General features: G+C 37.8%; 1 protein-coding gene and 1 pseudogene across 1 annotated transcript in view; both read left to right on the top strand.

Annotated features, from left to right (window-relative positions):
* Nucleotides 1–26,405, top strand: part of GBE1 (1,4-alpha-glucan branching enzyme 1) — a 339,164-nt gene that overhangs the window by 191,803 nt on the left and 120,956 nt on the right. The gene's annotated exons all lie outside the window — the stretch shown is intronic.
* Nucleotides 17,357–20,738, top strand: LOC148778720 (large ribosomal subunit protein uL18 pseudogene; annotated as a pseudogene).

Here is a 26,405-nt window from a genome sequence, read left to right as displayed (position 1 = left end):
AGATGTTGAGTAGTCAGTCAAGTATCTGAACCTGGAATTCAGTGGAGGCATTAGGGCTAGCAAATTAAAATCAGAAGTCATCTGTTTATAGAAGATATTTCAAGCTATGAGGTTGAATCAGTGTACCTGAAAAGTGATGATGAGGAGAGATAATGGTCTGGATGCTGAGCCCTGAGTTACTCTCATATGATGAAGTCAGGAAGAAGGATCTGTAGGTGAAAAAGGAGGACATCCTGGGAGGGCTCAACCATGCCAGCTGCATCTGCTGGGCTTAAGTTAAATGAGGATTGAGAATTAGACATTGGTTAGGACTAGTGAAACTGAAACTGCAATACTTTGGCCACCTCATGCGACGAGTTGACTCACTGGAAAAGACTCTGATGCTGGGAAAGGTTGGGGGCGGGAGGAGAAGGGGACGACAGAGAATGAGATGGCTGGATGGCATCACCGACTCTGTGGACATGAGTTTGGGTGAACTCCGGGAGTTGGTGATGGACAGGGAGGCCTGGCGTGCTGTGATTCATGGGGTCGCGGAGAGTCGGATACGACTGAGCGACTGAACTGAACTGAACTGAGGACTAGTGGTCATTTCTTTGGACTAAAAAAGGGTTTTATGGGAATGGTTGGGCTGAAATTCTATTTTCAATGGGTTAAAAATGAGTGTGAAATGAGAAAGAAAAGGCAGCAAGTGCCGATAATTTTTATGAGGGGATATTCTCTAAAAGGGAATAGAAAAGTATGTTGGTAGCTGAAATAGAGAACTGTAAGTCAAAAAGTTTCTTTTAAGGTAGGAGGTATTTCAGCTGATGTGGCTGAACCAGTAGAGAAGGGAAAATTGCTGAATCAGTATGGATAACTGTAGGTACAAATCTTTGATATGGGAAGAGAAGGGATTTGGAGTATGAATAGAGGATTGGTCTTGGAAAAGTGTAGGGATAGTTAATCGGATATAATAAGGAGATAGAGTATATGAGTTTTAAGCAGAGAGCGTGGTAGATTTGATTGGGTGTTGATGATATTCTATAATTGCTTCTGTTTTTTCATTTATTTTTAAAGTCAAGGCAGTCAGTTAAGGACTTCTGTGGTGGTTCAGATGGTCTCCTGCAATTCAGGAGACCCGGTTTGATCCCTGGGTTGGGAAGATCCCTTGAAGAAGGAAATGGCTACCCATTCCAGTATTCTTGCCTGGAAAATCCCATGGACAGAGGAGCCTGGTGGGCTACAGTCCATGGGGTCACAAAGAGTCAGACATGACTGAGCGACTAACACTTAACAGTCAGCTGAAGATGAAAAGTTGAGAGAGAGGTGTTGGAAATTCCAGCTGAAAGGAGATACAGAAATGATATCTGAGAGAGTGGTTCATCATTATGGAAATAATATGGGATTTTTGAATGATTTTGAGGATCTACCTGCCAGTGAACCAAGAAGAAAATTGGCTTTGAGTAAGGCTGGAATTCTGCTAGGACTACAAGTTTTCCTTTGAATTTCACTGGAAGCTGTTTTAAAGGCTGGAAAGGGGCAATTGGTAAATGCTTGAAAGACAATTTTTTTCCCTCCATTTTCCTTGAATTTTCATATAGTTAACATTTCCAAAAAGTTGAGAACAAAGAAAAGAATAAGTTTAAAGAATTACAGTTTTCCAGAGCAAATCTGTTAAATAATAAGTCACAGCAGGAGGTATAATTAATTATAAGCCAAGTAAGCTTGAGAGATAATTGATTCAAATATACTCATCACCAAATATATTCTTCGTAGTATTGCTGGAGTAATAAACTTTCTCAAATGCAGATGTTGTGTGTGACTGACAAGTGTAAATCATTCTGTGGTAAACTATAGCCTATGATAGTTGTTTTCTAAACAGATGAATGCTAATGTAATACTCTGGTGAAAATGGAAATCTAGCATCTATTGTAGAGTTTCTGACACTTGAAACTGCCTCCCCCTTATAGATTATGTCATTGATTGATACTTTCTTGATCATATGAGATAGACGTATCAGAACCAAAAACATAAAACAGGATTTCACAAGTCAGTTATGCCATATCAAATATGGTCCCAGATATTTCTTTGATATTGTCTTTACCGTTTGTAATCCACTGACTGAAGGTGGGTTTCCTTGATTGTCTGAATGATCTTGAGCACAAAAAACTGCCATTGTGCACTAGGCGATTAGTAGGCAGCACGAAGGTACTGTTCAGTTTGCAGCTATCTAAGAAACAGTCTGGTGGTTGTAAAGCGTGTGCATGTGCGCTTGCTTTGGGGATGATGGGTAAAGTAATCAGAAGAGAAGCCTAACTCCTTGTATGCTATTGTCCCTAGGACAGAAACTATGGGTGCATGGATGCATTCAATTACAATTTTATTGATATTCAAAAGGATCTAATCCTAAATTTTCAGAAACATGCATATTTAAATAGATGGCGTTATTTTTAAAAGTGTACTTGAAACAGGGGTGTGACTGCACTTCTTTATACCCTTAGCCAGTCCTGGGAGGAAGCACACAGACTCTGAGACCAGTAGGCAGTAGTCACAGTAGGTTGTTTATTTCTGTGTCTTGAGGCACCAAGCTAGTATTTTCCCAGCTGCCGCTAGCAGCCCCATGATTCCTGTCCACTTGGCACTGAGGCATCTTCACTGAAGCCCTATGGGTATAAGAATCACATTTTCAAAATAACAGGTCTTAAGGATAAATTTCAAATCCCTGGCAAATTCAAAGTTCAGGTGTCTGATCTCTTTGTGCATGCGTGCTCAGTAGCTGAGTCCTGTTTGACTCTTTCCAACCCTGTGAACCGTAGCCTGCCAGGCTCCTCTGTCCATGGGATTTAAGAATACTGGAGTGCGCTGCCATTTCCTTCTCCAGGATATCTTCCCTACCCAGGGATCTAACCTGTGTCTTCTGTATTAACAGTCTGATTCTTTACCACCGAGTCACCAGAAAGTCCTTATCTGATCACTTTCTACCTCTGTACATTTAACAGTGCAGTTTCTCTCAGGTACCAAGACTCTGTGTCTTTATCCATGCCACCCCTTCTCCTTTAGAATGCCTTCCCTGCTCTACTTTGCTTTATACTCTATCTTATATTTCATGACCAAATATCTATTTCCTCTTGATGGAAATCTTTATAAAAGCTCTATAGTCTCTATCCTTACCCCTGTCCCTTTAAATGTCCTCTTGCCTGCCTCATTCCAATACACTTAATCTGGACTTTACCTTCTTACTTAAATACTGCATTTACATAGACCTAATTGGAAAAGACTCTGATGCTGGGAAAGGTTGGGGGCGGGAGGAGAAGGGGACGACGGAGAATGAGATGGCTGGATGGCATCACCGACTCTGTGGACATGGGTTTGAGTGTACTCCGGGAGTTGGTGATGGACAGGGAGGCCTGGCATGCTGTGATTCGTGGGGTCGCGGAGAGTCGGACACGACTGAGCGACTGAACTGAAGTGACTGAATAATGTATATGTATGTGTGTGTGTCTGTATAACATTGAAAAAAAATCCCCATGTTATTCTTTCCTACTAGATAACATGTCACATCAGTGACCTGCCTTTTGACTGTACTCCAACAGCATATGTTTGTCCTTCAATTAATGCTTACCATCTATTAGAATTGTACCTAAAATAAAAGTATATATATATATATATATATATATATATATATATCCTGAGAGACTATTCTGTACATTTCATGAGATATTTTCATGCAAGATGTTCTGCTTTTGGCTTTTGATATTAAAAATTATTTCTGTTTCAGAAATAGTTTTATTTTTTCACACTACCGTATCAGTTCAGTTCAGTTCAGTCGCTTACTCGTGGCCGACTCTTTGGACCCCATGAACCACAGCACGCCAGGCCTCCCTGTCCATCACCAACTCCTGGAGTTCACTCAAACTCATGTCCAAGGAGTCGGTGATGCCATCCAGCCATCTCATTCTCTGTCGTCCCCGTCTCCTCCCACCCCCAATCCTTCCCAGCATCAGAGTCTTTTCCAGTGAGTCAACTCGTCGCATGAGGTGGCCAAAGTATTGGAGTTTCAGTTTTAGCATCAGTCCTTCCAAAGAACACCCAGGATTGATCTCTTTTAGAATGGACTGTTTGGATTTCCTTGCAGTCCAAGGGACTCTCAAGAGTCTTCTCCAGCACCACAGTTCAAAAGCATCCATTCTTCGGCGATCAGCTTTCTTCACAGTCCAATTCTCACATCCATACGTGACCACGGGAAAAACCATAGCCTTGACTAGACGGACCTTTGTTGGCAAAGTAATGTCTCTGCTTTTTAATATGCTATCTAGGTTGGTCATAACTTTCCTTCCAAGGAGTAAGTATCTTTTAATTTCATGGCTACAGTCAGCATCTGCAGTGATTTTGGAGCCCAAAAAAATAAAGTCTGACACTGTTTCCACTGTTTCCCCATCTATTTCCCATGAAGTGATGGGACCAGAGGCCATGATCTTCGTTTTCTGAATGTTGAGCTTCAAGCCAAACTTTCCACTCTCCTCTTTCACTTTCATCAAAAGGCCTTTGAGTTCCTCTTCACTTTCTGCCATAAGGGTGGTGTCATCTACATATCTGAGGTTATTGATATTTCTCCTGGCAATCTTGATTCCAGCTTGTGCTTCTTCCAGCCCAGCGTTCCTCATGATGTACTCTGCATATAAGTTAAATAAGCAGGGTGACAATATACAACCTTGACATACTCCTTTTCCTATTTGGAACCAGTCTGTTGTTCCATGTACAGTTCTAACTGTTGCTTCCTGACCTACATACAGGTTTCTCAAGAGGCAGGTCAGGTGGTCTGGTATTCCCATCTCTTTCAGAATGTTCCACAGTTTATTGTGATCCACACAGTCAAAGGCTTTGGCATAGTCAAGGAAGCAGAAATAGATGTTTTTCTGGAACTCTCTTGCTTTCCCCATGATCCAGCGGATGTTGGCAATTTGATCTCTGGTGCCTCTGCCTTTTCTAAAACCTGCTTGACCATCTGGAAGTTCACGATTCACATATTGCTGAAGCCTAGCTTGGAGAATTTTAAGCATGACTTTACTAGCATGTGAGATGAGTGCAATCGTGCGGTAGTTTGAGCATTCTTTGGCATTGCCTTTCTTTGGGATTGGAATGAAGACTGACTTTTTCCAGTCCTGTGGCCATTGCTGAGTTTTCCAAATTCGCTGGCATATTGAGTGCAGCACTTTCACAGCATCATCTTTCAGGATTTGAAATAGCTCAATTGGAATTCCATGACCTCCACTAACTTTATTCGTAGTGATGCTCTCTAAGGCCCACTTGACTTCACATTCCAAGATGTCTGGTTCCAGGTGAGTGATCATGCCATCATGATTATCTTCGTCGTGAAGATCATTTTTGTACAGTTCTTCTGTGTAGTAAAGCCTTTTTAATTCATATGCTTTATATAATTCAGGGGCTTCCCTGGTGGCTCAGATTGTAAAGAATCTGCCTGCAATGCAGGAGATGCACATTCTTTCCAGGATCAGGAAGATCCCATCGAGAAGGGAATAGCAGTCCACTCTAGTATTCTTACCTGGATAATCCCATGGACAGAGGAGGCTTGTGGGCAACAGTCCCTGGGGTGGCAAAGAGTCCGACACAACTGAGTGACTAACACTTTCATTTCATTCAGCTTTAATTTTATTTGTGCCCTAAGTAATTTGTTAAAGCAATATTTTTAATAGAAAATCATGATCTATTTTCTTATATACTCTCTGACTTATAAAGTCAAGTTCTTCATAAGTATGGAGAGACTTCATTTCATAAATTTGTAAATATCTTAATGGTGATGAAATTTTAATTCTATACCATTTTACTTATGATGAAAAGATTTTACTGTAAGAGACCTACTGAAGAAAAATGAAATCTTTGTTTTAAATATGAAATGATATTTTGTTTCCTCATATTAAAATGCAGTTAAAAATGTCAAAATAGACATGCAAAGCCAAAATTAAATCTCTTGATCATATTTTTGTGAAGTGATGACTTTTTCTGTTTTAATTAACTCCCTAAAGATTTTTTAAATGTGAAAGTCTATAACCTAGAGGATAATTTTCAAACAATTACATAAATAATGATTTACTTTATAATTTTTCTCCATTCCACATAAAGTCACAATTTTATCATATACTTATCTTACCCACCCCAATGAAATGTTTGTTGTGTTAAATAACCTATAAGTTCCAATATATCTTCTGTCATATATCTATCATGACATATAATTAACTGATTATTTTGATTTATACATAATTTTATATAAATATAAGAATATGGAAATATGTACATACATACAGTAATAAGCAATCTATTTGTCAGTTTTATTTAATTAGTATGAAAGTGAAGTGCTCAGTCGTGTCCAACTCTTTGCGACCCTGTGGACTGTAGCCTACAAGGCTCCTCCATCCATGGGCTTTTCCAGGCAAGGGTACTGAAGTGGATTGCCATTTAATCTGTGATTATAAATTTAATTATAAATATATGCATCATATATTGATTTTTTAAAATTCTGATCTCAACATGGACAGTCATAGGAGAAGACCATAAAACCACCATGTTTTTTGTAAATTTATATGGAAACATTATAGATATATTCTCATTATTTTTTTTAATTAATTAATTTATTTTCTTAAAAATTTTTTTTTCATTTATTTATTTTAATTGGAGGCTAATTACTTTACATTATTGTATTGGTTTTGCCATACATTTACATGAATCTGCCCCGGGTGTAAATATGTTCCCCATCTTGAACCCCCCTCCCACCTCCCTCCCCATCCCATCCTTCTGATTCATCCCAGTACACCAGCCCCGAGTATCCTGTATCATGCATTGAACTTGGACTGGCGATTTGTTTCACATATGATAATATACATGTTTCAATGCCATTCTCCCAAATCATCCACCCTCGCCTTCTCCCACAGAGTCCAAAAGACTGTTCTATACATCTGTGTTTCTCTTGCTGTCTCATATACAGGGTTATCGTTCAGTTCAGTTCAGTTCGTTATCATCTTTCTAAATTACATATATATGCGTTGCTGCTGCTGCTGCTAAGTCACTTCAGTCGTGTGACCCCATAGATGGAAGCCCACCAGGCTCCCCCATCCCTGGGGTTCTCCAGGCAAGAACACTGGAGTGGGTTGCCATTTCCTTCTCCAATGTGTGAAAGTGAAAAGTGAAAGTGAAGTCGCTCAGTCATGTCCGACCCTTAGCGACCCCACGGACTGCAGCCTACCAGGCTCCTCCATCCATGGGATTTTCTAGGCAAGAGTACTGGAGTGGCTTGCCATTGCCTTCTCCGTTAGTATACAGTATTGGTGTTTTTCTTTCTGGCTTACTTCACTCTGTATAATAGGCTCCAGTTTCATCCACCTCATTAGAACTGATTCAAATGTATTCTTTTTAATTGATGAGTAATACTCCATTGTGTAAATGTACCAAAGCTTTCTTATCCATTCGTCTGCAGATGGACATCTAGGTTGCTTCCATGTCCTGGCTATTATAAACAGTGCTGCGATGAACATTGGAGTACATGTGTCTCTTTCAATTCTGGTTTCCTCGGTGTGTATGCCTAGGAGTGCGATTGCTGGGTCGTATGGCAGTTCTATTTCCAGGTTTTTAAGGCATCTCCACACTGTTCTCCATAGTGGTTGTACTAGTATGCAGTCCCACCGACAGTGTAAGAGGGTTCCCTTTTCTCCACACCCTCTCCAGCATTTATTGCATGTAGACTTTTGGATAGCAGCCGTTCTGACTGGCGTGAAATGGTACCTCATTGTGGTTTTGATCTGCATTTCTCTGATTATGAGTGATGTTGAACATCATGTGTTTGTTAGGCATCTGTATGTCTTCTTTGGAGAAATGTCTGTTTAGTTCTTTGGCCCATTTTTTGATTGGGGCGTTTATTTTTCTGGAATTGAGCTGCAGGAGTTGCTTGTATATTTTTGAGATTAATCCTTTGTCAGTTGTTTCATTTGCTATTATTTTCTCCCATTCGGAAGGCTGTCTCTTCACCTTGCTTATAGTTTCCTTGCTGTGCAGAAGCTTTTAATTTTAATTGGGTCCCATTTGTTTATTTTTGCTTTTATTTCCAATATTCTGGGAGGTGGGTCATGGAGGATCCTGCTGTGATTTATGTCAGAGAGTGTTTTGCCTATGTTCTCCTCTAGGAGTTTTATAGTTTCTGGTCTTACATTTAGATCTTTAATCCATTTTGAGTTTATTTTTGTGTATGGTGTTAGGGAGTGTTCTAGTTTCATTTTTTTACAAGTGGTTGATCAGTTTTCCCAGCACCACTTGTTAAAGAGATTGTCTTTTCCCCATTGAATATTCTTACCTCCCTTGTCAAAGATAAGGTGCCCATAAGTGCATGGATTTATCTCTGGGCTTTCTGTTTTGTTCCATTGATCTATATTTCTGTTTTTGTGCCAGTATCATACTGTCTTGATGACTGTGGCTTTGTAGTAGAGCCTGAAGTCTGGCAGGTTGATTCCCCCAGTTCCATTCTTCTTTCTCAAGATTGCTTTGGCTATTCGAGGTTTTGTATTTCCATACAAATTGTGAAATTTTTTGTTCTAGCTCTGTTAAAAACACCTTTGGTAGCTTGATAGGGATTGCATTGAACTTATAAATTACTTTGTGTAATATATTCATTTTACAATATTTATTCTTCTCATTATTTTTATATAAATTGAAGGGTCGTCTTTTTAAAAGTATCTCATATACAAGTTCAGAGATTTCTAAGAGAACATTAGTTAAGGTGTTTCTTTTGCGATGTGAATGTAAAAGTCTATCAGAAGAGCCGCATGTGATGTAATTTTGTATCTTGAGTGTACCAGTGCCACAGCTTGGCTAGGATATTGTACCACAGGTTTTCAGATGTTACCATTTGGGGAAACAGGTGAAGTCTACACAGGATCTCTCCCTGTTATTTTATGCAGCTGCATGATAATCTCCAATTTTCTTGAAATCAAAAGTTTAATTAGATCTTTTTAGAAACCTCTTTATGTAAGAAACATATTAGCTCAAGGAAAGTACATGAAAATGTTAATAACTATTTATTATTACCTCTCCTGGGTATTTGAAAGTAGTCTTCATTTTTATGGTTGGCATAGGTAATATTTTTTCAAATAATTTTTAAAGTAATTTTTGTTTAGATAGATCAGGACATCTGCTGCTTTTGCAGTCTTAAAACATCAGTGCCCACTAAAATCACCATGACTAGAACTGATCCTCAACTTCAGAGTTTACAATCCCCCTCCATTGCTTAGACTGGGTACAGGGATCAAACTCACACTAACCTCATATTTAAAAAACGATCTAATAATATTAGATGAAGTATTTGCCTTAAAAGTTAGTCAGGACCCTTGTGTTCAGTAGGAAAGTCACCTTTGTTTCGTTCTAAAGTGTTTCTGAATTCAAGTAAGTAATTATAAAGATTTTTAAAGTGAGCATGAAAGTAACAGTATAAACATTGCTTGGTCCCAGACAATATGTAATCTCGTTAAATAAGTGTCTTATGGACCATTTCTGCCTGATTGCTGCTACTACACCTGTAATAAGTGGAGAATTTGGATTTACCAACGAGTATTTCTTTCTTCCCATCGGTGCTGGATTAGTACTGGTGAACACATTTTATTAAGATTTGTGATAATGTTTGTTTTTCACCAAACCTAATGTAGATCATTGTTCTTTTCTCAGTACATTATTTTTCTAGAAATTTCATCAGTAACATCCTGGTTTTCAGAATTCAAACTTGTCACCTTGTTTATCCTTGGGTATTGCCTAACTCATCATCAAAGAAGCATTTATAAACTATGTGTTAGTTACATTTACTTCTGCTACTAAATGATTTACTTATTGTGTGTTGGTATTTATTTTACTCTGAAATGCTCTTTTTATCAGTCTCTCTCATTGTAGACAATTCTTTCCTGGAAAATTCATAGACTCAAGTCTTTCAAGAGACCTCAGTAACATAGTTTAATCTTCAATCTTTTTAGCATCCCTGTTTCTGCTTGCTCTTAGATGTCTTCACTACTCTGAAACCCATCTCATGAGGTAGCCCATTCCATATTTGAATAGGTTTCTCCATTAGGAAATTTGTTGTTATATTGAGTTAAAAATCTGTCTATCAATTTATAACCCATGGACACTCACAAAATATATCCAATCACTTTTCTACATGGTATGCCTTTGAGTATAATACCCTGGGGCTCTTTCTATTTGCATAATGTGTATTTCCATTTTCTCCTCAATTGTTTTTCCTATTGCATTACGTGCTTTTGGATTTTTATTTATTAGCAAACTTGAATTTGTCTATATCCCTCTTAGATTTAGAATTCTACATTTAATATACCAGATGAGTTCTGACTGTATCATATTTTATTTTAGTCATAAATTTCCTAGCCATTGCCTGGTATAGCCCTGCATTGTATCCATGCTGTTTTCTATTCATTTTATACCTGAAAAGTACAATTGTTGTAAAATACCTTGAGCATATTAAGATTTGGTTCGGTTCTGTCTCTCGCCTTGTAAATAATGTGTGTACGAGGTAATGGGGGGAAAAATCACTCTTTGAGTGATACTTCTTTTTCATTTTTTTGTTTTATTTTACCTCATTTATTCTCGCTGGCGTATACTGTGAAGATTAGTATTTTTTCAAACCTCAATACATGTCTAGTTGAAAAATCTTAAAATCTATCATAAATTTAAATTGGATTCTGAAAGGTCACTAGATTAAATCTCCTGTTATGCTTAGTGAAGGAAAATGTATGTTAAGGGAGGGAAAGCAGACCATTTTTTTTTAATGTTTTTAACAGGCTAAATTGGGAACTTGTTAGTGCTCACAATCCAGTTCTTCAGTATAAAAATGAACTTGAAGCACCCCGGTCACCTGACCTGGTGTGGAACATAGTGGTCACCACTGAAGAGGAAAGTGGTGCGTTGCTTTTCATGAAGAGCCACTGCCATCACAGGTGTTACCAACAAACACTGGAGCTTCGAAGAGCTATTGTATTTTCCTTCAGCCAGACATTGTGATGACAGCACTTTGGAGGTCGTTGGACCACTTTCAAATTTTTGTCTCTTAAAGGCTACAGTGGAAATATATAGGCAATCTCAATTAATCAAAATCATATCTGCTTTGTAATATGATCATAAGCCTTCAAAGACGCCTTTCCTTATGAAGTGTTTATGAATTATGGGAAACAAATGTAGGCCTTTTATATGTAAACATGACGAATATTCACAAAATGCAATTGTCTTTAATTGGATATTCCTCTCTTTCATCTTTAAAAGTGACACACTTTTCATAAAGTCAGCTATTGCCGAAGAGATGCTGATTGCAGCCATGAAATTAAAAGACACTTACTCCTTGGAAGGAAAGTTATGACCAACCTTGATAGTATATTAAAAAGCAGAGACATCACTTTGCCAACAAAGGTCCGTCTAGTCAAGGCTATGGTTTTTCCCGTGATTATGTATGGATGTGAGAGTTGGACTGTGAAGAAAGCTGATCGCCGAAGAATTGATGCTTTTGAACTGTGGTGCTGGAGAAGACTCTTGAGAGTCCCTTGGACTGCAAGGAGATCCAACCAGTCCAGTCTAAAGGAGATCAATCCTGGGTGTTCATTGGAGGGACTGATGCTAAAGCTGAAACTCCAATACTTTGGCCACCTCATGCGACGAGTTGACTCACTGGAAAAGAGTCTGATGCTAGGAAAGGTTGGGGGCAGGAGGAGAAGGGGACGAGAGAAAATGAGATGGCTGGATGGCATCACCGACTCTGTGGACATGAGTTTGAGTGAAATCCGGAAGTTGGTGATGGACAGGGAGGCTTGGCGTGCTGTGATTCATGGGGTCGCGGAGAGTCGGACACGACTGAGCAACTGAACTGAACTGAACAAGTATCTATGAAACAAAGGATCTTTGAACTTATTGTTTGATTAGCTTGCTCTATCAAGGGTCATGGAATTATATTCTTGGATGGTGACGGACAGATGTGGAAGCATCGTGTACAGAGATGCTTGCTTGCTTGGTACTGCAATGGTTGTAGTGAAACAAAGGTCAGTTTGAACCAATGGGCCAGACATTATAACATGGGATGTCATAACAGTTGGAAAAATTCAGCAAATTAGGATACAATTTGTATTTCAGAGTAATACTCATTTTTGTGTATAGCTTTGTTTTTCTGGACTTTTCTGCTTGTTTATGTGCCTGTTTCTTTCTCTGCTCACATTTACATCTTTATTAAATTTTATACCCTTTCTCTCTCCTTTTTTTTCCCCTTTATCCTTCAGGTAACTGGCTGTGAATGAATTTGAATCATATTTTTATGTTAGTGACAAGTCAGAGTGCCAAATTTAAGCTATTTCTGGTCTGTTGTGAGTAATTTATATATTTACAGTATCTGCTGCTGCTGCTGCTAAGTTATTTCAGTTGTGTCCGATCTGTGTGACCCCACAGACAGCAGCCCACCAGGCTCCCCAGTCCCTGGGATTCTCCAGGCAAGAACACTGGAGTGGGTTGACATTTCCTTCTCCAGTGTGTGAAAGTGAAAAGTGAAAGTGAAGTTGCTCAGTCATGTCTGACTCGTAGCGACCCCATGGACTGCAGCCTACCAGGCTCCTCCGTCCATGGTATTTTCCAGGCAAGAGTACTGGAGTGGCTTGCCGTTGCCTTCTCTGTTACAGTATCTAACATCTGCATTAAAAATTCTAACATTATGGTTATTTTCAAAGTAGGTTTGGCCATTAGCAATCAATACTATCAACAATGAAATACATTGTCATGGTAATTGTTAAAAGAAACATCCATGAGCAAATGGACTCTGAAAATGGCAACTTAAAATGACAAGTGGAGTGGCACATTGCTCTGCGATGAACTTCCTGTGATACATCCAGAATATCATGAGCTACACTAATATGTTAATAATATGGATGATAATAAGAGAAAACAAAAAAAAAATGTAGGCAACAAATATTAGAAGATAATTTGGGAGGCAAGGAAATATATGAGCTATCAGTTCAGTTCAGTTCAGTCGCTCAGTCGTGTCCGACTCTTTGCGACCCCATGAATCATAGCACGCCAGGCCTCCATGTCCAACACCAACTCCCGGAGTTCACTCAACTCATGTCCATCGAGTCAGTGATGCCATCCAGCCATCTCATTCTCTGTCGTCCCCTTCTCCTCCTGCCCCCAATCGTTCCCAGCATCAGAGACTTTTCCAGTGAGTCAACTCGTCGCATGAGGTGGCCAAAGTATTGGAGTTTCAGCTTTAGCGTCAGTCCTTCCAATGAACACCCAGGATTGATCTCCTTTAGAATGGACTGGTTGATATAATCAGTATAGTTGCTGTGTCTGTGGATAAAATTTGCCTGACTTTAAAGATTTTGGCCATGTTGGATGGGGGAAAGTCAGGCAGATCTGTACAAGTATTCCAGTCCTTTACTTATCTGTCCAGGTGATTTTAGTAAATCATATAAAGTCTCTTGTTTCAGTTTCCTAATCTGTAATTAGAGGATGATAACCCTTAATATGAGTGTTAAGAAAAGGTTAAATATGATTATATGGATAAAGCATGTGACTCATTATAGATTCCCATTGAAGGGTAGTATTCTGTTCTTCCCCTATCTCCCCTGAAGGCAGACTGATAGCAGCCAAAGAAGACATGAAATCATCTTCAGGAGTTAGCAGATTTATCATGACTCTGACAGTTACCTCATGTTGTTTGTTGTTTGTGGGGTTATTGAGTCTTGTAGTTGGAACTGTTCACAATGACAGTATACATGCCAACGAAAAAGCAAATGTAACAAACCTACTCCATGGCGTTCAGTGCAGGTTGAAAAATGTATTGAAAATGTTGTTTGAGAGTGATTTTCTAAAGGGAGAAGATGCCCAAATAAGTAGATTTTCCTCAAATGCCTAATTTAATCAAAGAGTAACATGTAGAATTTATATTTTTAAATAAAATCTCTCTCAAGAACAATTTCAAGAGAAGAAGCACAGTGGGTTTAACTAGATAGTGCCTCTGCTTACTTTCATATTGTGCAAAGGTTTGTTTTGTCTGCTTTTTTTGCTTTGTTTGTTTTCAATGTGGCATAGCCCCTAATCTGTGTGTAATAGACAAACAGACCATAGTGTTTAGGTTGCATATTCCTTCTTACTGGAGAGAGTAGTTTGACAAGGGTGAGTTAACCAACAACCCAAAAAACCATTGGTGATCTTGCTGATATTCAACAAGGATCCAAAACAGTGATTTTCATCAACAAAAACTAATTTTAGTAAAAGTAGCAGACTTAGATCCAAGGGACTTTAGGAGCTAATATAAAGCTAGTCATAGATGAACATGATTATAACATTCCTTGCTTAAGACATAGTTATATATATATATATATGATCCCTGGGTGGATAGAAAAATTCTCTCAGAGATTATATTTGATTAAAATCTGCTTGATATTTGAGCTTGGGTCCAACTCGGGCAGAGAATTCCAAGCAGAGATGTGAAGATCTTACGGCTGAGTCGAGCTTGATTGTGCTTAAGAAACAGAAAGAAGGCCACTCTTCGCTGGTACTCAGTGGAAGGCAGCTAATCACAGTATTAGACTGGTGCTTGATCATATCAGACCTTGTAACCAGGACCGTAGAATGGATTTTTATCCTTCATTCATGTCAAAATCCTTCTCAGTCAGAATGACCCAGCCCTTATTTTTAAATAAGTCCATCTCAACCTGGATCTCAATCTGTCCTTCATATGGATATTATAAATTATATATATGTAAAAGTTCTTGGCTATATTACAGCAGTATGGGTAGACTGTTAAATTAATTATTGCAGAACCCTTTGAAAATCTAGGCAGCATTGCACAGATGCAAAATTTATAACTGGAGCAAACAAAAAGAAGCTGATGTTTCCTTAAGGATACTGATGTTTTTGTGGTTTCTTTCTTTTGTTGTCGTCACCAGAGATTTATATAATGTTTGGGGAAATTTTCAATATTTAATCATAAGCATTCTTATTTCAATGTAGGCTATACATGCAGACCAATCTGAATTTGTTCTCACTAGAGGCTGAATATATTATTATTTTTTTAATTGGGGTATATGTCCGGATGAATGCCCATGTGTGTTAAAACTTACACAAATTTATGCATTAATAAGGAAGTATGATTAGTGAAGACTTTAATGATTTGACTTTTCATAGTGGTAAACATGTTGTAAAAGGCCCCTAAACAGGGATTGTAAACTGTGGGGGGAAAAAAGAAGAGGATAATCTTATTTGAGCATTCCAAATAATGTCTTGTTTAGTTTTCTTTATGAATATATCTTTCTAGAAGCCTACACCATACTAATTATATAGCCACATTTGTAGGTGTCTAAAGTATTGATTTAGGTCATATCTGAATGGTCTAGTGGTTTTCCTTACTTTCTTCAATTTAAGTCTGAATTTGGCAATAAGGAGTTCATGATCTGAGCCACAGTTCCTGGTCTTGTTTTTGCTAACTGTATAGAGCTTCTCCATCTTTGGCTGCAAAGAATATAATCAATCTGATTTCGGTGTTGACCATCTGGTGATGTCCATGTGTAGAGTCTTCTCTTGTGTTGTTGGAAAGGGTGTTTGCTATGACCAGTGCGTTCTCTTGGCAAAACTCTATTAGCCTTTGCCCTGCTTCATTCCGTGCTCTAAGGCCAAATTTGCCTGTTACTCCAGGTGTTTCTTGACTTCCTACTTTTGCATTCCAGTCCCCTATAATGAAAAGCACATCTTTTTTGGGTGTTAGTTCTAAAAGTTCTTGTAGGTCTTCATAGAACCGTTCAGCTTCGGCTTCTTCAGCATTACTGGTTGGGGCATAAACTTGAATTACTGTAATATTGAATGGTTTGCCTTGGAAACGAACAGAAATCATCTGTTGTTTCTAAGATTGCATCCAAGTACTGCATTTCACACTCTTCTATTGACCATGATGGCTACTCCACTTCTTCTAAGGGATTCCTGTCCACAGTAGTAGATATAATGGTCATCTGAGTTAAATTCACCCATTCCAGTCCATTTTAGTTCACTGATTCCTAGAATGTCGACGTTCACTCTTGCCATCTCCTGTTTGACCACTTCCAATTTGCCTTGATTCCTGGACCTAACTTTCCAGGTTCCTATGCAATATTGCTCTTTACTGCATCAGACCTTGCTTCTATCACCAGTCACATCCACAACTGGGTATTTGTTTCACTTTGGCTCCATCCCTTCATTCTTTCTGGAGTTATTTCTCCACTGACCTCCAGTAGCATACTGGGCACCTACCGACCTGGGGAATTCCTCATTCAGTATCCTATCATTTTGCCTTTTGATACTGTTCATGGGGTTCTCAAGGCAAGTATACTGAAGTGGTTTGCCATTCCCTTTTCCAGTGGACCACATTCTGTCCACATTCTGGAGGTTCGTGACATTGTACAGGAGACAGGGACCAAGACCATCCCCATGGAAAAGGAATGCAAAAAAGCAAAATGGCTGTCTGAGGAGGCCTTACAAATAGCTGTGAAAAGAAGAGAAGTGAAAAGCAAAGGAGAAAAGGAAAGATATAAGCATCTGAATGCAGAGTTCCAAAGAATAGCAAGGAGAGATAAGAAAGCCTTCCTCAGCGATCAATGGAAAGAAATAGAGGAAAACAACAGAATAGGAGAAACAAGAGATCTTTTCAAGAAAATTAGAGATTCCAAGGGAACATTTCATGCAAAGATGGGCTCAATACAGGACAGAAATGGTATGGACCTAACAGAAGCAGAAGATATGAAGAAGAGGTGGCAAGAATACACAGAAGAACTGTACAAAAAAGATCTTCACGACCAACATAATCACGATGGCGTGATCACTCACCTGGAACCAGACATCTTGGAGTGTGAAGTCAAGTGGGCCTTAGAGAGCATCACGATGAACAAAGCTAGTGGAGGTGATGGAATTCCAGTTGAGCTATTTCAAATCCTGAAAGATGATGCTGTGAAAGTGTTGCACTCAATATGCCAGCAAATTTGGAAAACTCAGCAGTGGCCACAGGACTGGAAAAGGTCAGTCTTCATTCCAATCCTGAAGACAGGGAATGCCAAAGAATGCTCAAACTACCACACAATTGCACTCATCTCACACGCTAGTAAAGGCATGCTCAAAATTCTCCAAGCCAGTCTTCAGCAGTATGTGAACCGTGAACTTCCAGATGATCAAGCAGGTTTTAAAAAAGGCAGAGGCACCAGAGATCAAATTGCCAACATCTGCTGGATCATGGAGAAAGCAAGAGAGTTCCAGAAAAACATCTATTTCTGCTTCCTTGACTATGCCAAAGCCTTTGACTATGTGGATCACAATAAACTGTGGAAAATTCTGAAAGAGATGGGAATACCAGACCACCTGACCTGCCTCTTGAGAAACCTGTATGCAGGTCAGGAAGCAACAGTTAGAACTGTACATGGAACAACAGACTGGTTCCAAATAGGAAAAGGAGTACGTCAAGGTTGTATATTGTCACCCTGCTTATTTAACTTATATGCAGAGTACATCATGAGGAACACTGGGCTGGAAGAAGCACAAGCTGGAATCAAGATTGCTGGGAGAAATATCAGTAACCTCAGATATGCAGATGACACCACCCTTATGGCAGAAAGTGAAGAGGAACTAAAACGCCTCTTGATGAAAGTGAAAGAGGAGAGTGGAAAGTTTGGCTTGAAGCTCAGCATTCAGAAAATGAAGATCATGGCCTCTGGTACCATCACTTCATGGGAAATAGATGGGGAAACAGTGGAAACAGTATCAGACTTTATTTTGGGGGGCTCCAAAATCAATGCAGATGCTGATTGCAGCCAGGAAATTAAAAGATGCTTACTCCTTGGAAGGAAAGTTATGACCATCCTAGATAGCATATTAAAAAGCAGAGACATTACTTTGCCAACAAAGGTCCATCTAGTCAAGGCTATGGTTTTTCCCATGGTCATGTATGGATGTGAGAGTTGTACTGTGAAGAAAGCTGATTCCCGAAGAATTGATGCTTTTGAACTGTGGTGCTGGAGAAGACTTTTGAGAGTCCCTTGGACTGCCAGGAGATCCAACCAGTCCATTCTAAAGGAGATCAATCCTGGGTGTTCATTGGACGGACTGAAGCTAAAGCTGAAACTCCAATGCTTTGGCCACCTCATGTGTTGCGTTGACTCAGTGGAAAAGAGTGTGATGCTGGGAAGGATTGGGGGTGGGAACAGACGGGGACGACAGAGAATGAGATGGCTGGATGGCATCACCGACCTGTGGACATGAGTTTGAGTGTACTCTGGGAGTTGGTGATGGACAAGGAGGCCTGGCGTGCTGTGATTCATGGGGTCGCAAAGAGTCGGACACGACTAAGCGACTGAACGGAACTGAACTGAACTGAAAGTATTGATACTATAAACTTTAAGTTGCATTTATTCCAATGTAGTTGAGTTTTTTTTCTTAATTTCCATTTCCTGTTTCAATTACTCTGAAAACAGTTTCTTAAGTGATGTATATTGGTTTTTTTTTTCTTTTTACTGTTTCAGAATTGATTTTGAATTTTATTTGCGTTTCTTAGCTTTGTATGTACATTATTAATTCAGCTCAGGTCAATTTATTTAAAATTATTTTTTTAAAAAAGTTATATGACATGATTTCTATCACATAGATATTTACGGTTGTGTTGGGAAGACTGGTTACATGAACTGGTTTTCTCCTGGTCATGCTAACTAAAGAATTGTCAGGGAGATTTTGTGAAGCTTATGTTAAGAATTGAGTAATATGTAGAGTTTGGGGATAGAAGAGGAATGGACGATTCTTACATTTGATTTTGGGAGGTGCTGAATGGTTGTGTTTCTTAGTATGTGTGTTTATTTTCTCCTATCATCTAGAATTCTGTTATTGCCTAAAACACATCATTTGATGTAATAAACTTTTAGGTCTGGTCTATTTCAGTATTTAGTAAAAAGATTCAAGTTATTTGCTTTGTGTCCTGAAACTCAGAAAATTTTTGATCTTGAATTAGTCTTTCACTTTAGTAAAAAGTTTATTAAACTTGAAATTAGAAGGAGAAAAATTAATCTAGTACCTTCTTGTCAAAAATTGTCACTGTGAGATTTAGAAAGGTTATGTGCTTAAAGTGATTTTGGCAAAATCGACTAGAATGGTTTTCCTGACCCCTGCTTCTTTGCTATTTGTGTTTGTTTGTTAAAAATGCCTTCTTGATGTTCATTAAGTAAAGTCTGACTTAATTTTCTCATAAAATGCATCAAACCAAGCCACTTGCTTTCTTCATTTTTCAAAATTACTGAATTTATTTATTTAATGATTTCAATCAATAGCTAGTTTGGTTTGATAGACTTTCTCTTTTGCCTTAAAAACGATGATTTAAAGGGAAGAGAGGAAAACGAAAGAGAAAAGGGAGAGAGGAAAAGAGGTTAGAAAAGAAAAAGGAAGGGAAAGAGAAGAAGAAATCCTACGGAGAGCTAGTTCAGGGATTAAAGAGCCAGAGAGAGCAAGGGAAAGAGGCATGGCTTCTCAAGACCAATGGAAAGAGAAGAGTCTCAGTTGAAAGGTAGCAGTAGTCGGGGCAGTATTCAAGAAAAGTGTGAGACTTCATTGAGAAATAGACTGTACCATGAGTGGGAATTTCCCAGAAGTGTAACTTGCTAGAAAGAAAATTATCCCAAATGTATTCTTTTTAAAGAGGAAATTTCCGGTACTTACTGTGCCTGAGCACAGGCTTCAGCCGTCTCCCTATCCCCACCCCTACTCCTACTCCCAGAAGTGTTGAGTCTGCAGGTCAGTGGCTAGCAGTGGGCGCTCTGTTCTGCAGGATGGGGTTTGTTAAAGGTATCAAGAATAAGGCCTATTTCAAGAGACACCAAGTGAAATTTGGAGGAAGATGAGGGTGAAGCTGATTACTATGCTCAGAAATGCTTGGTAATCCAGGATAAAAACAAGTACAGCATATCCAAATACAGGGTGATAGTTCACATAAGCAACAGAGATACCATTTGTCAGATTGCTTATTCAGTATAGAAAGAGATATGACAGTTTGTGTGGCTTATGTGCATGAACTTCCAAAATATGGTGTGAAGGCTGCCCTGAAAAATTATCCTGTGACCTGTTCAACTAGCCTCTTGCTGACCCTCAGACTTCTCACTAGGTTTGGTGTGGACAAGATCTGTGAAGGACAAGTGGGGGTGACTGAAGATGGATACGACATGGAGACCATTGATGGTCAACCTGGTGCCTTCACCTGCTATGTGGATGCCGGGCTGCCAGAACTACTACTTGAAGTAAAGGTTTTGGGGTCCTGAAGGGAGTTGTGGATGAAGACTTGTCTATCCCTCTGATTATGATTTAGAAAGCAAGGACTCCTTTGTAGAAGGATACTGGAAGCACATCATAGTTTGGGAAGTTGCAGATCGTACATGTTACCTGATTGAAGAAGATGAAGATGCTTACCAGAAATAATTCTCTCAGTACATAAAGAACAATGTGACTCTAGATATGACTGAGGAGATACCTAAGAAAGCTCATGATGCTGTAGCAGAGAAATATCTCCTCATAAGAAGAAGCCCAAGAAGGAAGTTTAAAAGAAGAGGGAGAAGCATCTCAGAGTGTCAAATGTCCAGAAGCAAGGTGGAGTAGCTTAGAAGAAGGTAAGCCTACGCAGAGCTCAGGAATGGGCCACTGGAGCTGATAAACCAAAGCATAATTTTCTATGAAGATATTTTTGGATAAAGACAATAATAAATTTATTGACCAAGTTAAATAAATAGAAGAGAAAATTCTGGAGAAATATGACTCAAATAGTATTAAGAGTTCATTCACACAAAATTCCCACATAAAACTGTTTCTCTCTTATTTTTTCTTGGCTCTCACCTGTTTATTTGTTAACTAATATTTTAGAAAGCATTCCACAAAATGTGATTGTATGGACTATATTAGAATTGAATTTGAAAGGAGGCCCATATTAAAAGTTATACTTCAGAACTGATAGTATATAATACAAATGAATTCCTGCTGTGCCTGTCAGAAGTGATTGGCAGCTTTTCTGAACTAAGTTTAAGGTTATCTCCAGTAAGTTTGGATGATATATTGTCCAGTTTATCCTGTAGACCTCCACCTTCAATGTAATTTTTTTGAGGAGCTTCGCTTCCTTTTCCATACTGTATCAACAGATCCTTTCTCAACACAGTGTATTACTACCACATTTTTTTCTGTGTTATCTGTCACTGTTGTAATTAAATGCATTTCTGTTATTTGTAAAATGTCTGTCTCTCCCATTAGACACAAACCTCCACGCAGTGAGTATTGTATGCTTCCCATTCATGACTGTATCATCAGCACCCAGCACTGAGCCTGACACAAAGCAGATACACAAGAAATATTTGTTGAATGCACCACACTATTCCAGAAAAAAATAAATGCAGAATTAAAAAATAAGGCTTAGGATGATGGCCATGGAAGTCAGAATTTGCTAAAGAGTGTGTAACAACTCACTTGCTGAGTCCACTAGAAAAAAGGCTTATTTTATTATATTAGCTGACACATGCTCATCTTTTGAAAATTTATTTTCAGTATGAAAAGGTATTATAAGTATTAGACCGTATTGGTCTATTTCAATTTCTGTTTAACTTATATATAAACAAATACATTTAAAATCTTTTATCATCTAGTCAGTGTTACCTTAATCTGTCCTGAAGTGAGTGAAGTCGCTCAGTGATGTCTGACTCTTTGCGACCCCATGCACTGTAGCCCACCAGGCTCCTCCGTCCATGGGATTCTCCAGGCAAGAATACTGGAGTGGGTTGCCATTTCTTTCTCCAGAGGATCTTCCCAACCCAAGGATCAAACCCAGGTCTCCCGCATTGCAGGCAGACACTTTAACCTCTGAGCCACCAGGGCACTGCTAATCACATTAGACCAGTTTTCTTATTTAATCCCCTTTCAGGAGTGTGCTGAAATTATCTTCCATTTTGCAGATGGGAAAACTGAGACCTGGAGAAGTTATGTGCCTTGCCTAAGCTCATACAACTGACTTGACCACATGTTGGTGCTATGAGTATGTGGTTTTAAAAAATTGTTGACCCAAGGAAATTGCCAAAAACAAAAAGTAATACACACATAGTCATGTTATCATAGGATACTTAAGAGTTGAGATTTTGGACTCAGAAAGTTGAGTTCCACCTGTATTAGTTGAGTGACTTTGAACATTTTATTTAACGTTTGAAAATCTCAGATTGTCCAACCATGAAACACACACGTGATATTACAGCTTTGGCAAGTGAGACTATGTGATATGTGAGGACTAGAAATCAGTGGACACTCAGTAAATTTGAATTTCTTTCTCTTTTCTATGTAACACCCATATTTTCTGTTCTATTCTAGCCAAAGCACTAAACGCTAACTCCCTTTGTTTGTCGGAATGTGTTCAAATAGACATTAGAGAAACTTTTATTAATTAGCAAGATTAGTGCAAATTTGAAAACTGCTGAAGGAGATGTAGTTGAAATTATGATTAAATAAAAGCTTCCCATAAAGTTTTCTTTAATTTCCCACCTTCAGAACACACACAGAGGCATGTACACACAGTTTCCTGAAGAACTATTAACGGGTGCTGTTCTTTGCCTTCTGCTTTATCTGTCCCTATGGAACTGGTATTTCCCAGCTCATCATCTACCCGGAGTGCTTGTCTACTTAATGGTCATTGTTCACTGCTGCACTGCAACTTCTTTAGTATTGTAAATATCTATAACTTTACATAAACTTAAATAATATTTCTCCTGAATATTATCTTAAAATAGTTCTTCTTTAAGGGGAATGGTCAAGGAAAATCCTCTTATAGTCAGTATAGTCTATAAAATCATAATTATTTTGGAAATTATTTAGGAAAGAAAATTAATTCCCAGATGCTTTATATTTGTTTATCTACAGACCTTTGTTCTGCGTAGCTTGTATTCTTCTCCTTTACTTCTGATGCTGTTTATATGTACTTATCTTTAATTTGCCTCAAGTCAGTCTTTTGAAATGAAGCTGGCTAAATATAAATAAATAAACATTATATGTCTAATTATAAATTTTAATAAGATGATGGAAAATTATCAAATCATGAATGTTTTTTCTACAATAGAAATATTATAATTACAGTTAATCTATGAGAAATCAATCAGAAGGGAAAAACTAAAAAAGGAGAAAAACTGATAGGTGAATAGTTAGTGTTTCTAAACTTTTACCATTAAAATAAGCTTTTAAAAACTAATTACCAATTGTAATTTAATATTTGTCAGTAATGTATATCTATATACGTTTAAGTCACTGTCAGTTTTGCTCTGAGGCAGTAATTATCTTCATTTTATATGTAAGGTGAAATTATTAATCTTGTTTGGAAAAGATGGATGTGTATTTGTATACCTATAATGACATATACCTATCTGTATATGTCATTAGCTAACCTATAGTGATTTGTTGTGTAAAAGAGCAGTGATTGTTCAGATGAAATATGTAAAAATTTCATGTAAGACCTCCCTTATGTTTCATTATAGGAGATGATTTAAATTGGCTTTCTGCTCTCTGGACCTTGAGTTGCTCAGCTGTAGGGAGCCTTCCACTTTGAAAAAGATGTTTCTAAATTTTCTCCAAATGTTATATGTGTATATATATATAAAATCTGCTCTAATGCTTTGAAAAATCACCTTTGTAATTTTTGTGAGAAAGCAAAGAAATATAAATAATTTAAAAATAAGTAATATGAAAATTTAATAATTTCTTAATCACTCATTGTAATCATTGTCATAGAGGCTTGTTAGTTACTTTAGATTTATTTATTTTCTTGTGTCAGACTGAAAAACTTACTTTCACTGAAGGTCCCTTATCATTCCACTTCCCAGCCCCGTGCACATACGTACACACTTCCCATAAAGTGTACCTTTTTCTCATTCTTACTTGAGCAGGTAACCAGCTTGTTAAGAATATAAATTTATAGTAAAAAGAGACTTGAAAATTTCTCAAGTTGAATTTTTTCTTTAGTAAAAGTATAATTGAAAGCATTTAACATACAAAAGTGAAATATGCTATCCATTCCTACTTATTTCCTAGAGAATACCTGATTAGACTTATAGATAATAGAAATGGAGTTAATTTTAATTCAGTATTTAATAAGCTTAGTACAATTTAGGCCTTAAGGGAAAGAAACTGTTTTATTGTAATAATGAATTTAGATAACCAGGGCTCAGTGGATATAATATGATTAAACTGTATATTAATTTAAATAAAATAAAGTTATATAAGTTGAAATAAAAAATGTGATATTGGAAAGAAAACTTCAAAACCATATTTTATAATAAAAACCAATGTTTTGAAATTTATATTATTACAGACTTTTAGTAGTTGAATTAATATTTTTATCTCATTAGAGTCATGTGCTTTTTGCTACCTAATGTTATTTAAAATTAATATATACAGTAGCTGTAATATAATTCTGTTTCTAAAGACCCAGATACATTTTATTATATTGAATAGATGATACTATTATATTGCATTAGATATGAATAATCACTTTTTGTACTTTTCCATCTTTAAAAATTTTTCTCAATTCCAGTTGACTAACAGTATAATTTGTTGACAAAGTAAAAAGCATTTTCCCTTAATTGGCTAATTTAATGAAAATTATACTGACAGATGAAGTTTTTAAAAATTTTTTAAATAGTGTAGATAGTAAGATATTACCTGCTTTTCAGTGCTGATGTTTTAGAATATCTTCCTTTAAGAAAGTGTTATTTTCATTATGATTTAAGACTCTATCCTTCTATTTGACATGCTATCATTCCGTTCTGTCGTTCAGTTGTGTCAGACTCTTTGCGACCCCATGGACTGTAGCCTACCAGGCTTCTCCGTCCATGGGTTTCTCCAGGCAAGAATACTGGAGTGGGTTACCGTTTCCTTCTCCAGGGGATCTTCCCGACCCAGGGATCGAACCCAGGTCTCCCTCATTGGAGGCAGACGCTTTAACCTCTGAGCCACCAGGGAAGCCCTGACATGCTATACCTTTTCTATAAAAGAATTAAAAAAAAAAAACCTGAAAGTATTTTCTTTGTTCAAGGTCAATCTGCTGCCTCAGTTGAAATACCCAGATCAAAACATGTAACTTTTGCTTCATGGTTTTATGATGTACTTTTTAAATAGCAATTCAGCTTCAAAGACTGTAGTAGCTAAGAGGAATATATAATTTTTCTTCATAGTTTTTTATATTTGGTCACGACTTAATAATGTCTCCTACTTGTTACTATATAATATTAGTACAATTAGTAACATCTAGCTGATTGCAGCCATGAAATTAAAAGACACTTACTCCTTGGAAGGAAAGTTATGACCAACCTAGATAGCATATTAAAAAGCAGAGACATTACTTTGCCAATAAAGGTCCGTCTAGTCAAGGCTATTGTTTTTCCCATGGTCATGTATGGATGTGAGTTGGACTGTGAAGAAAGCTGATCACCGAAGAATTGATACTTTTGAACTGTGGTGCTGGATAAGACTCTTGAGAGTCCCTTGGACTGCAAGGAGATCCAACCAGTCCATTCTAAAGGAGATCAATCCTGGGTGTTCATTGGAAGGACTGATGCTAAAGCTGAAACTCCAATACTTTGGCCACCTCATGCGATGAGTTGACTCACTGGAAAGACTCTGATGCTGGGAAGGATTGGGGGTGGGAGCAGACAGGGACGACAGAGAAGGAGATGGCTGGATGGCATCACCGACTCTGTGGACATGCGTTTGAGTGTACTCCGGAGTTGGTGATGGACAGGGAGGCCTGGAGTGCTGTGATTCATGGGGTCGTGGAGAGTCGGACACGACTGAACGACTGAACTGAACTGAATTGAACTGAGTGGAATAAGTTGCTGATTTTGAAAAGCCTAGAAGTTACTCAGGACCAGAAATAAATACAACAGTTCACAAATGGTTTTGAATTAGAAAATGTAACTATATCTAATAAATGTTGTTACATCTGATTATGCTTGCTTGCAAGATAATTTGACTATGTTTTATTTCGTTATCAAGTTCATTTGCAAGATGTGAGACAATCAACAGTTTTGATTTTAGGGATATTTCCTAAAAATCTTAATATTAGAATTATCTGTGTGTGACAAAATTTTCTTAATAAATTCTCATTACTTGATTACAGGTTGAATATTTCAGACATCCACACCAATTAGAATCCTGATTATTTTGATTGCCAGAAATCCTTAAATATATATATTATCCATTGATATATTCAGTTTCTATATCAGACACTTGTGATTTAAATAGTTTTAGTGGTTTATGATTTACAGGAAAGTCAGCTGCATTTAATTTTTTGAAATTTTGGGTTTTGGTTTTTTTTTTTTCTTCAT

The sequence above is a fragment of the Moschus berezovskii genome, chromosome 1, assembly GCF_049115385.1.
Source record: "Moschus berezovskii isolate FMDL1 chromosome 1, NW_MosBer_1.0, whole genome shotgun sequence".
NCBI classification, from domain to species: domain Eukaryota; kingdom Metazoa; phylum Chordata; class Mammalia; order Artiodactyla; family Moschidae; genus Moschus; species Moschus berezovskii.
This window is presented reverse-complemented; position numbering and strand designations above follow the sequence as displayed.